Raw genomic sequence first — 12,154 nt, 5'->3', positions numbered from 1 at the left:
GGACAGCGGTGGCCGCCGAATTTGGAAGACACCATGGCGGGCGCCGCGCCTACTGAGCGAGGGAGTCGCTTACCGTGCCTGCAGGAACCTGGCACGGTAGTGCGTGTGTCCTTGTGTGTGTTTCCCTGTAATTAATATTCCTCGAGGGAATCTTGTGTCAGCCGGCCGCGGTGGTCTCGCGGTTCTAGGCGCTCAGTCCGGAACCGCGCGACTGCTACGGTCGCAGGTTCGAATCCTGCCTCGGGCATGGATGTGTGTGATGTCCTTAGGTTAGTTAGGTTTAAGTAGTTCTAAGTTCTTGGGGACTGATGACCACAGATGTTAAGTCCCATAGTGCTCAGAGCCATTTTTTGAATCTTGTATCACAATAGAAAACGCCGTTCAATTGACAGCCGTCTCCCTTATAGAAGGTTCCATTGACTTAACTGAAAGGGATATTGCGTAGTACTTTCACGTTAAAAGAATTACATGAATTTCATTTAGTTCTGTAGTGCTTATGGATCATATTCCTTGTTAATACTAGTGCCGTCGCACCTCTTTTCCATCTGCGTGTTTCTTTTTCTAAACTTTTTCTTAGTGACATATGCCGAGTTTGAATCACAATGTAAGCGTATTGTCATACCGCTGGGTTGGTTGCGGAGATCTCTGTGAGCGGCTGCTTCTGCAGAGTTGTGGGTAGCTCTGCATGGGAAACGCATTATTATGGAAGTTCAAGTGTGGCTGCAAGTGCTATTACTGTGAAGTAATGAGATATGGAAGTGGATTCAGTGAAAAATGCGTAAAGAAGTAATTAAAAACGAGCATTGCCGCCAATAATGTATTTGACTATCCGCCCGTTTGCGTGTCGTACTGTACAACGTCAATCATCAGCGCCGGCCTTCCAGAATGAACTAATGTGAATCAGTAAAATAGTTTACCACAAAGGAGAGCAATCAGGTGCCAGTGTCTTGTAGCGAGCGTGATGAAGATGATGTTTGGTTTGTGGGACGCTCAACTGCGCAGTCATCAGCGCCCATAAGAAGTCCCAATTGTTACACAGTTCACTTTGTTTCACAGTTCACTCTAGCCCATGTCACAAATGACGACGACGACGACGACGATGATGATGATGATGATGATGATGATGATGACAACAAAACACCCAGTCCCCGGGCAGAGAAAAATCCCCAACCCGGCCGGGAATCGAAGTCGGGACCCCGTGATCCAGAGGCAGCAACCCTAGCCACTAGACCACGAGCTGCGGACATAAAGAGCGTGAGAGCATGCCTTCGGTCATCGTGTTTCCACATCATCAACAATCTGTCGCGTCGCGACGGTTACGCGTACGCTCGTACGAGTGAGAACTGTGGATTAACTTTTATGTACAGTGTTATATTACTACAAGTGTCAAGAAGGACTGGTACCAGATATCTGTGTGTACGTGACGAGCGTAACCACTTTCATTCGACCATTCGGCTTCCGCATCATCAACAATCACCAGCGTTGTGTCCGTTAAGCGTACGCTCGTCCAAGTGATAATTGTGTACAGATAATCATCATGATTGCCTATGTATCTATCGCCGAGGGTTCAGCCAGAGTGTGAAACACGTGTGGCGGCGTGAGGTACAATAGTGACAGACATTAACATCGTCAAGAATACTGTACAGTGATATGGGAATGATAATTATGACATCTCACCAAATCAGCAAGAATGTTAATTGGCATCAATACTTACGACTTAGAGTGTAAACATTGCAACTTGCGAATTTCTTATCGTCTCAGAATCTAATTGTTCATACCGGACATAGAACAGTGTTGTGTTTAGTGTTGAGTGGCTCCCCTAAACCCGCTTGCATGTTTATATACATAATTTCAGGCAAGCCAGCAGCGGTGTGGTATAGAAATAATACGACCGCCGCGGCAGTACGTGGCGTGGACGGGGCGCACGGTCAAAGCGAGAACAGTTTAAGGGTTCCCCACCAGTTGTACCCCCGGGCGTGTTACAACATGTATTTTGAAGAAATGCAACTGTTAACCCCGTGCTTATGTTTGGGACATTATTCAGTCGCCCGGACTTTAACCGTTGAGCATGCTGTTAGCTGCTTTTTTTAAATTATTGCTAAATTTGTTTAGTTACTGCGCCAGATCTTGCTCGGGAGAGAGTTGCGAATATAATTGTATTTTGTTCGTTTCTCATAAATTGCGCTGCTAACCGAAAGATAACAACATCATGCCCTCACAACACCCAGTCCTACCCCCCCACGATCCCAATGCTGCTACAACCCTATCATACGTTTCCAAGTACACGCCTGTAGTCCTGTTACACAATACAGTACTGTAGCATGTGGCTAGAGCAGCAAAACCAAGGTGGTACAGCCCACCGTTAAATGGGAAGTTCGAGGGGAATAAAGCCGCAACAAATCACGCTGACTAATATGCACGTCTGAAGGAACAGACATTATTAATGATCCACAGCAGTATAAAATACTTCGGAATTTATTCGCTAACTGCGAATTCCTTGATATAAACAGTACTGGGTACGGATCTACTACTCAATAATAACATATGAAAATTTATGCTGAACCTTGACTCTAAGCCGGTAAAAATTTTCCTATGTCAGTATACAGCAGAAAGAGGCAACGACCCAACCAGCATCGGGCAAGGTGATGTTGAGTACTCTTTTTGACTTCACGGTGTGCTGCCAACAGATTATGCTCCTACGTGGTAAACTATCAAACCAGCATACTACCGCAGTCTCCTGCCGAAGTTCGGGGAGACAAGCAAGACGAAGCACTGCCGGAAATAGCACAAAAAGTCGATTTTTCTCCAAAACAACGTCCGAGCTAAGTCTGTACAGCACAGAATTGCACTCTCTGTTTATTCGAGCCATTAAATTTTGCGATCATTCCCCGTATTCCACGCAAACGACACCCAATAAGTTCTTCATTTTTCCTCGGGAGAAGCAATCATTGTGTGTCCGCCATTTCCAGAATGATGAGGTGATTTTCGACATTTTCTGAACATCCAAAATGCAAACTTCTACAACCAAGGTCTCTGCCAAGCCATCTCTCGTATGGTAAATATGTAGTGAAGGACTCTCAGCAAGTTTTTCGTCTCAGCTTGATTTTTCAAGGCGATTACCGCTTTCGTCCAAATGTAAATTCGGGTCGCTCGCCCGTATTAGCCTGTATGTGCAAGCTATTCTCAGGAACTGCTACAGCCGGCCGAAGTGGTCGTGCGGTTAAAGGCGCTGCAGTCTGGAACCGCGAGACCGCTACGGTCGCAGGTTCGAATCCTGCCTCGGGCATGGATGTTGTCCTTAGGTTAGTTAGGTTTAACTAGTTCTAAGTTCTAGGGGACTAATGACCACAGCAGTTGAGTCCCATAGTGCTCAGAGCCATTTTTGAACTGCTACACGGGTTTTGATCCGGTTTTGACTAATAGTTAGAGAAAGTCACGAGGAAGGTTTTCGCATCTAATTTACAAATATTTCGTACATATTATCTGAATTATATTGAATTAAAATTAAGCTGTGAAAATGATACCTCTGTCACCTAGAGGACAGCCATCATGACTCGAGGGTACAGCAACGTCTCGAGAATGCAACAAACAGGATTTATCTGGTGGTCTGGCCATAGAGCGTGTGGGTTGCAATCAAAGGTTTTGGGTTAGTATCTTGTTTGAGTCATTATTTTTTTACTTTGCCTTTTAACGTAGCATTATCTTGGGGCTGCGAGTTTCCGCTTCCCTCAGATCAGCGCTCGCAATTTACACTCGTAATTCAATGCAAATTCTTCGAACAATGGGCAATGACTTGCTCAATTCTGGAGTATTGTAATAAATATGACCAATAGTGAAAAGATAAGCACCACATCACCATTCTGTAATGTGAGACTTACTACAATCCTGGAAATTGAAATAAGAACACCGTGAATTCATTGTCCCAGGAAGGGGAAACTTTATTGACACATTCCTGGGGTCAGATACATCACATGATCACACTGACAGAACCACAGGCACATAGACACAGGCAACAGAGCACGCACAATGTCGGCACTAGTACAGTGTATATCCACCTTTCGCAGCAATGCAGGCTGCTATTCTCCCATGGAGACGATCGTAGAGATGCTGGATGTAGTCCTGTGGAACGGCTTGCCATGCCATTTCCACCTGGCGCCTCAGTTGGACCAGCGTTCGTGCTGGACGTGGAGACCACGTGAGACGACGCTTCATCCAGTCCCAAACATGCTCAATGGGGGACAGATCCGGAGATCTTGCTGGCCAGGGTAGTTGACTTACACCTTCTAGAGCACGTTGGGTGGCACGGGATACATGCGGACGTGCATTGTCCTGTTGGAATAGCAAGTTCCCTTGCCGGTCTAGGAATGGTAGAACGATGGGTTCGATGACGGTTTGGATGTACCGTGCACTATTCAGTGTCCCCTCGACGATCACCAGTGGTGTACGGCCAGTGTAGGAGATCGCTCCCCACACCATGACGCCGGGTGTTGGCCCCGTGTGCCTCGGTCGTATGCAGTCCTGATTGTGGCGCTCACCTGCACGGCGCCAAACATGCATACGACCATCATTGGCACCAAGGCAGAAGCGACTCTCATCGCTGAAGACGACACGTCTCCATTCGTCCCTCCATTCACGCCTGTCGCGACACCACTGGAGGCGGGCTGCACGATGTTGGGGCGTGAGCGGAAGACGGCCTAACGGTGTGCGGGACCGTAGCCCAGCTTCATGGAGACGGTTGCGAATGGTCCTCGCCGATACCCCAGGAGCAACAGTGTCCCTAATTTGCTGGGAAGTGGCGGTGCGGTCCCCTACGGCACTGCGTAGGATCCTACGGTCTTGGCGTGCATCCGTGCGTCGCTGCGGTCCGGTCCCAGGTCGACGGGCACGTGCACCTTCCGCCGACCACTGGCGACAACATCGATGTACTGTGGAGACCTCACGCCCCACGTGTTGAGCAATGCGGCGGTACGTCCACCCGGCCTCCCGCATGCCCACTATACGCCCTCGCTCAAAGTCCGTCAACTGCACATACGGTTCACGTCCACGCTGTCGCGGCATGCTACCAGTGTTAAAGACTGCGATGGAGCTCCGTATGCCACGGCAAACTGGCTGACACTGACGGCGGCGGTGCACAAATGCTGCGCAGCTAGCGCCATTCGACGGCCAACACCGCGGTTCCTGGTGTGTCCGCTGTGCCGTGCGTGTGATCATTGCTTGTACAGCCCTCTCGCAGTGTCCGGAGCAAGTATGGTGGGTCTGACACACCGGTGTCAATGTGTTCTTTTTTCCATTTCCAGGAGTGTATTTGAAAGAATCAGATCTTTTTAACCAATGGTTTCCCTACAATTGTTTGAGAATAACATCTTAGCGTAAAAGACATGCGAATCCAATACATGTGATGGTTTATTTTTTATGCTACAGCTAACACGTTTTCTGAAAACCTACTTCAGCAACTTTGAATCGTTTGCACACTGTATGTCCTTTCAGTAGCGCAGCAGACGACTGAACTTTAAGTTTTCCTCCTTCCTTGAATCAAAGCTAGATGTGGACACGATTCTTTGCAGGGCAAGCACTGTGGTACTGCGACTCAACGGTTCATCAAATTGCGTACTAAACTTCACAAGACGAGTGCTGTAACACGAGCTAAATATGTATACCACAAGCGTTTTTATTTGTGCCACCTCAGCCAGCCTCCTATACATATCGAATCAGTCAGACACACATACACCCATGATTCGTATTCATTGTTTACATTGATTGTAAACATATTACTTACATAGCGATGTGCTACTGTTATTGCCATGAGATGTCACTCCAAGCTCCAATTCAATATGGGACACCCAACATTCATGCCTCTAGAGGACTTTCCTGTTGTGCGCTGCTTTCATTGCGTGAGTTATATGAAAGTGATGATATTCAGTTACTTAACGTTGTTCTCTGAAATGTATTCATAACCCTACACAGTAGCACGTAAACAAAATCCGCTGTGCCACGCAAGTCGTCTGGTCATAGGTACTTAAGCTAATGTTCAGAGCAGGTGAAAATAATATTTGGTTTTTCCATGGCTTGGATTCCAATTTAAATCGTAGGTCTTCAGGCCACTTGGTATTTAATGTCACTAACGCATTGCTCGGCGGTGGCGCTCGCCTCACATGCAGCCGGTTCACATCCTGCTGGTGGAAAATCTTTTCGCCACCAGTATTTTGACGGTAAATGGTGTAAAGGGCGTGTGACACTATTAATCGTATGGAGACGTTAAACTCGGCGGACCCTTTGGATCTATTCGACAGGAGTTAAACTATACGTCGACAACGGATCTCTCTCTCTCTCTCTCTCTCTCTCTCTCTCTCTCTCTCTCTTTCCTCTCATCATCACGTAACACAAACACGGCCCAACTCTCTACAGACATTCATTGCCTATCCTCGACACAACATTCACACACCGCGACAATAGGGGCCCTTTTGCGCAGAGGAACTAAACTCTTTCTGATAAGGTGTCTGATCACACCACTGGGTGTTTCCCAGCCAAAAATGCCATACGACTCTTGCTCCTTGTTTGGTCGCCACTAAATAGCTGGATGGGATAAATAACTTTTCATGTGGAGGAAGGCAAGAGTAAACAATGTCCAGGAGAAAAACGTTTCTCTGTTCAAACCAATCATCGCATTGAGGACAACATGCGTACAATATTTCATTATACTGAGCAACATTCTTTTTAAAATATATCATGTCACTGAATTACGATATTACCGTGTATTCTCTACGACGACTGCACACAGGGAAGCTACCACAAGAATCAGAATCAGTGAACGCCTGAAGTGCAGACTGCACGCAAGCCAATGGCGTCTTGTTGGCTGCCGCTACTTGCAGGCGTGTAACAGCGGGCGAGTGCACTGGAGAAGTTTAGGCAACTATACCGCGGCACTTTCTGTGAATTCATTTCAATAGCGGAACGATGTCTCACATCTGAATTCTTTAGCTACGTCTATTTCTGTACAAAGTGTTTTGGCTGATACACAGTGCTGACGCTTTTGACGATTCACACTCAGCAGGATGAAAACAGTTCCTCGCAAATTTTGCTAGTTAGGTGCGCTTTTGGCAATACGGAAACACAAATAATGGTGAATCTTTCAGATATTGTAGTGAAGTATGTCAGGAGACTCATTGCACATCGGAAAGAAAGTAAGCTGGATTGCGGAGGCTATTTAGAGTTTCAGACGACCGTTCGTGTAATTTCAAGCCGAAGAATGTCTACGTGAGATATCCTTCAACTTCTCTTCATTTTCCTTAAGGACAGATATATTTTCCACTTGAATAAATGACACTCATCGTGCGGAATACACACATTTACCTTTACCGACGTTGTATGGATTTCAAACATTCCATTAACGGTATCATTTTATTCAGTATTGAGTAATAACGGTTTGATTTGTCGTGTAATGGAGATGCATGAAAAAACAGGTATGGAAATAAATAAAATATCGTACTTTGCGTCACTATAACTACAGTCGTTCGCAAAACAAAAGCGTAACCAACTACAGTATTATACCCTTTCGCATATGAAATAGTTGAAGTTGTCCATTCTGGCCCATTATACCACGCATACTGTGATTTACGGTACTACAGGTTTTACATTATTCGACTATCTACTCTCTGCCATTTTTTAATGTAATATGAGCAGAAGCGGCGGTATAACACGGCGGTATAACATGCAGATCGTACTGTCGTAACCAGTGGTTCGGTGGCGGAAATATCTCTCAATTTTTACCATTCTCGCCATTTCTTTGTTTCGTGATTACTTGCTTATCTGCAGTAAATACACTTAAGTAACTGATGAAACAAGCTGTTCCTCACGTCCTGACGGTGGGCTTAAGTCATGGTCAAGTTATGACACAACTACCGAAATGCATTGACGCAGATGGTGCAATATGTCAAAACTCGCCATAGCAATTTTTTACTTCTCTTGAGTAAATAACACTGACAGAAGTTTAAACGATCCCTTATTTTTAGTCATTTGCGTTTGGTGCATAGTTTATGCTTTCCCACTACATTTCAACAATTCTCCAGATTCCGTTCCCCACGTCTGTCGAGCACAGACCTCTGATATCTTTCAAATTTCCCATTATCGTGTATAGCTGCGAAGTTCGGAATCTTCAGTGCTCTAGGACACGGTGGCCAATAGTTATGGCTCAGGGGCCACTTTGTGGAAGCAGAGGTTAGTGAAGGGCCGCACCTTTTAAAAGATTGCATGCATTAGTTTACTTTGTATTTCAGAAAAGTTATAATTTCTTATATAAAAACCCGGACTGTCTTAATGGGCCTCAAAAAACCAATAGCGGGCCGCTATTTGCTCACACCTGCTCTAGAAACTCTGTTTCTCATTGTGTTAGGGGAGAACAGATCCAAAGGAAACTACACTAAATCTGTGGAAGGATTTGCTAAGAAACAAGATTTCAGTAACTTTACGACTGTAGGTTGTCACAGACAGAACAGACGGCTCAGGCTAGAGCGTGTTTAGTGGCCAGGGTAACGATTCCAGTGTAACACCCACAAAACGACGTAAAACGTAATGGGAATTTGGTATCGGAACGAATCTAGCACAGTAAATACTGATAGAAAAGTAACTGGTATGCGAAATAGCTGTTTTCAGTTACAAGCTTTTCCACAATCGCTGTAAAATGGATATACTTAAAATACTTCCTTGATTGTCACAATACTTATTTATTTTATTTACAAGGCGAATGGAGGCCAAATAGTTGAAGATATGAAGGAAACGAAATGTTACCGCATTTCTATACGTGTAGAAACGATGGCGCCTGGACAATGACAGCACCGATTCGATGTTTCATTACAATGCGTAACTAACTGTTATCGCTGTCCCCAACCTACTCGCCATGCCGACTTCAGTTCTCTACCTGACGAAAACCCTCAGTCCTTGAAATACGTCACGAATAAAATGAATGAATACTGCGTCTGCCAACGTCATACTTTCTGCACTCTAGTCGTAATAAAATCTCTTCTGTTCGCTGTGCACAACTTTGATATTATTTAGAAATTGCATCGTGCAACATGGTGATTGCTGTTGAAAGTATACTTTAACAATCGAACCGTTCCAAACACCATTTTCTCTGCTTCCAATTTCAATCGATTTTTTGAAACAGCTATTTTTTTAACGTCACTCTATTAAAATTTAAGTCTTGCTATGTTTGACCGAGACCAATCGCTTACTAAAAAATGCTTTTGAAAGGTCTCTGTTGGATTCGTTTCATGTTAATTTCTTAAAACTGTTGATATTTACGGCATACATTCCACTTCTAAATTTACTGTGGTGTTTCTGACTATCTGGGAGGAGACTGAGCAGTGGAACGTGTTACTTTTACACATAATCAAGTACGATCTGTCACACTACTACACTTTAAAACGCAGTTTATATGTAATTCATGTCACATAGTCTCATACGGAACCTACACCCGCTTTCTTTTATATACTGTATATGATAAGATACTGTCATCCCCCTTCCTTTTTGTGTGAAAAGATGAATGAGCAAATGTATTTCTAGTTGCATGCTTGATGGTAGCAGACAAGCCTGTCTGCTAGAGAACAGTAGGACCAACGTCGGAACAGGTAGCTACGCTTTATAAAAGCAAAGAGGTTTCTATTCTTAGTATGGTCCTGTCCGTCCTTGTCATGTTGGTATAGGAAGCTGCCTCTCTGGTTCAAATGGCTCTGAGCACTATGGGACTTAACATCTGTGGTCATCAGTCCCCTAGAACTTAGAACTACTTAAACATAACCAACCTAAGGACATCACACACATCCATGCCCGAGGCAGGATTCGAACCTGCGACCGTAGCAGTCGCGCGGTTCCGGACTGAGAGCCTAGAACCGCTAGACCACCGCGGCCGGCTGCCTCTCTGGTCACTTCCGTTTTGTATCTGGAAGCACCCTCGGTAGGGGCCCACGGGCAGTCTGTCCGCGGCGAGCGTCTGAAGTGGTAAGATCTCCGGCTAAGCGCGTCTCTGCGAAGTCCGTAGAACAATGGATTTCTTAAGTTCAGCCTAACTGAAAATTTAATCACCTTTATTTCAGGTTTACATCTAAAATATCTACTGTTATCTTAAATTGCAACGCAGTGTAATTCGAGTGTGAAGTTCAGAATATCTTCCGGTAGTTGCTTTTGCAATACTTTGTGAGTAAAGTGGAACCACGTGTTGATCAGTAACTCTAACTAAGATCATCAATCTTAAATGCGAATGTGCGTGAGATTATAACGTCTCGTCTTGACAATATTTTTCAATATAGCAACTTGTCTTTATGTTCAACCCACGTGGGGTGTACTTTGTGAGACCAGTACCACGTGCTTATACAGTTGTTTGACCCATCAGGGCCGGCCGGAGTGGCCGAGCGGCTAAAGGTGCTACAGTCTGGAACCGCACGACCGCTACGGTCGCAGGTTCGAATCCTGCCTCGGGCATGGATGTGTGTGATGTCCTTAGGTTAGTTAGGTTTAAGTAGTTCTAAGTTCTAGGGGACTTATGACCACAGCAGTTGAGTCCCATAGTGCTCAGAGCCATTTGAACCATTTTTTTACCCATCAGGTTAATAGTAAGACGATATTAACCAGTTCGAGGTTTTTCTTTTGTAAATTGCGTTTCGATGTAATTTATTTTAATCATCAAAATTATTCTGGAGTTACACGCTTTGTGTAAACGAAGTTGACCACGTGAAGCATGTGGTGTAATCATCAAAGTAGCCCTCAGCTATTCTTTTCGGGAAGATTTCACAGAGAGTTAGTATGAATTTAGTATACCAGTGTGTGGTAATTTCATGACGGACAGGATTGCGCTACGAACGTAACTTCTTTGGGTGAAAATTGAATCGGTTGGTTTTGGTTAATTTCCTCTTGCAAATGTTTCAACGTTCTTCGTGTGTTATTTTATGAATGCAGTGTTGTATGTGTTCCGTAAGATTACAAACTCACATTTTCACAATCATAAATAAGGCACCAAATTAGTTATGAATCAAGTTTAATATGCTGAAATTTTAACGGTACAATGATCAATATTAAAATAAATGTCTAAATATAAACTGATTTATTTAAATTCTATATATATATATATATATATATATATATATATATATATATATATATATCACTGGTTGTCGTAAGATGACTATTAGAAGGTTGGTTGGTTGGTTGTTTGGGGGAAGAGACCAAACAGCGAGGTTATCGGTCTCATAGGGTTAGGGAAGGATGGGGAAGGAAGTCGGCCGTGCCCTTTCAAAGGAACCATCCCGGCATTTGCCTGGAGCGATTTAGGGAAATCACGGAAAACCTAAATCAGGATGGTCGGACGCGGGATTGAACCGTCGTCCTTCCGAATGCGAGTCCAGTGTGCTAACCACTGCGCCACATCGCTCGGTATATTAGAAGGTTATAATTAATGTTAGTCTGGTTGGCAATTTGGTAAACTGGACTGGATACCTGGTGAAACAGTTGCTCAGTAATGCAATGATAACTTCCCCAGATAGCTCACAGCTTTTAACCCGCTTTTATTATCTTGGATATCAGCACCGCTTTCAGAACAAATTAATGCAACAACACTACACTTTTAAAAGTAATTTACAGTCGTAACGCCTTTGGTTAGAGTGCGCATAAAAAGCCTTACCTGTTAGTTGCACGGACGGCAGACAGAGAGGGGAGGGGAGTATTCTAGCGATGGGTGCTGTGTTGTGAACGGCCACCTCGCCGTAGGGGGAGCGCACACACAAACAGCTGACGACAACGCTTGTCTCGTTTAGCTTTTAAGCTGTTGCTAGCGAGTGTGCAACGGAAGGATATGTCAGTATCTCCAATAAATTAGACGTTCAAAATGAACTAGAGTACCGCAACAGCAGTAGTTGAATAAACAAAGCATCAGCTGAAGCAAAAAATGTCTAACTACTTGCTGCAGATAGGAAACTTCATAAAACAAGGCAACTGAGGAGGTTGCCCCTTCGGAACAATGACGAGGACTCGCTCAACGTTTGCGAGCTTTGCGAGCTACACCTTCCTGCATAGCCGTCACAAAGCCTCTTGTATAAAATCGTTTAGTGTAACAATGGTCTGTCGTCAACGCATTGGGGAGACAGAGTAACGGTGATGTTATATCGTA

At 44.5% G+C, this 12,154-nt stretch overlaps 1 protein-coding gene across 1 annotated transcript in view; it reads right to left on the bottom strand.

Annotated features, from left to right (window-relative positions):
- The window catches only part of LOC126203931 (prickle planar cell polarity protein 3-A), a 1,288,897-nt gene that overhangs the window by 876,804 nt on the left and 399,939 nt on the right, over positions 1 to 12,154 (bottom strand). The window lies entirely within an intron of this gene.

The sequence above is a fragment of the Schistocerca nitens genome, chromosome 9 (assembly GCF_023898315.1).
Source record: "Schistocerca nitens isolate TAMUIC-IGC-003100 chromosome 9, iqSchNite1.1, whole genome shotgun sequence".
Classification (NCBI taxonomy): domain Eukaryota; kingdom Metazoa; phylum Arthropoda; class Insecta; order Orthoptera; family Acrididae; genus Schistocerca; species Schistocerca nitens.
Note: the sequence above shows the minus strand (reverse complement) of the source record. Positions and strands in the feature narration are given on the sequence as shown.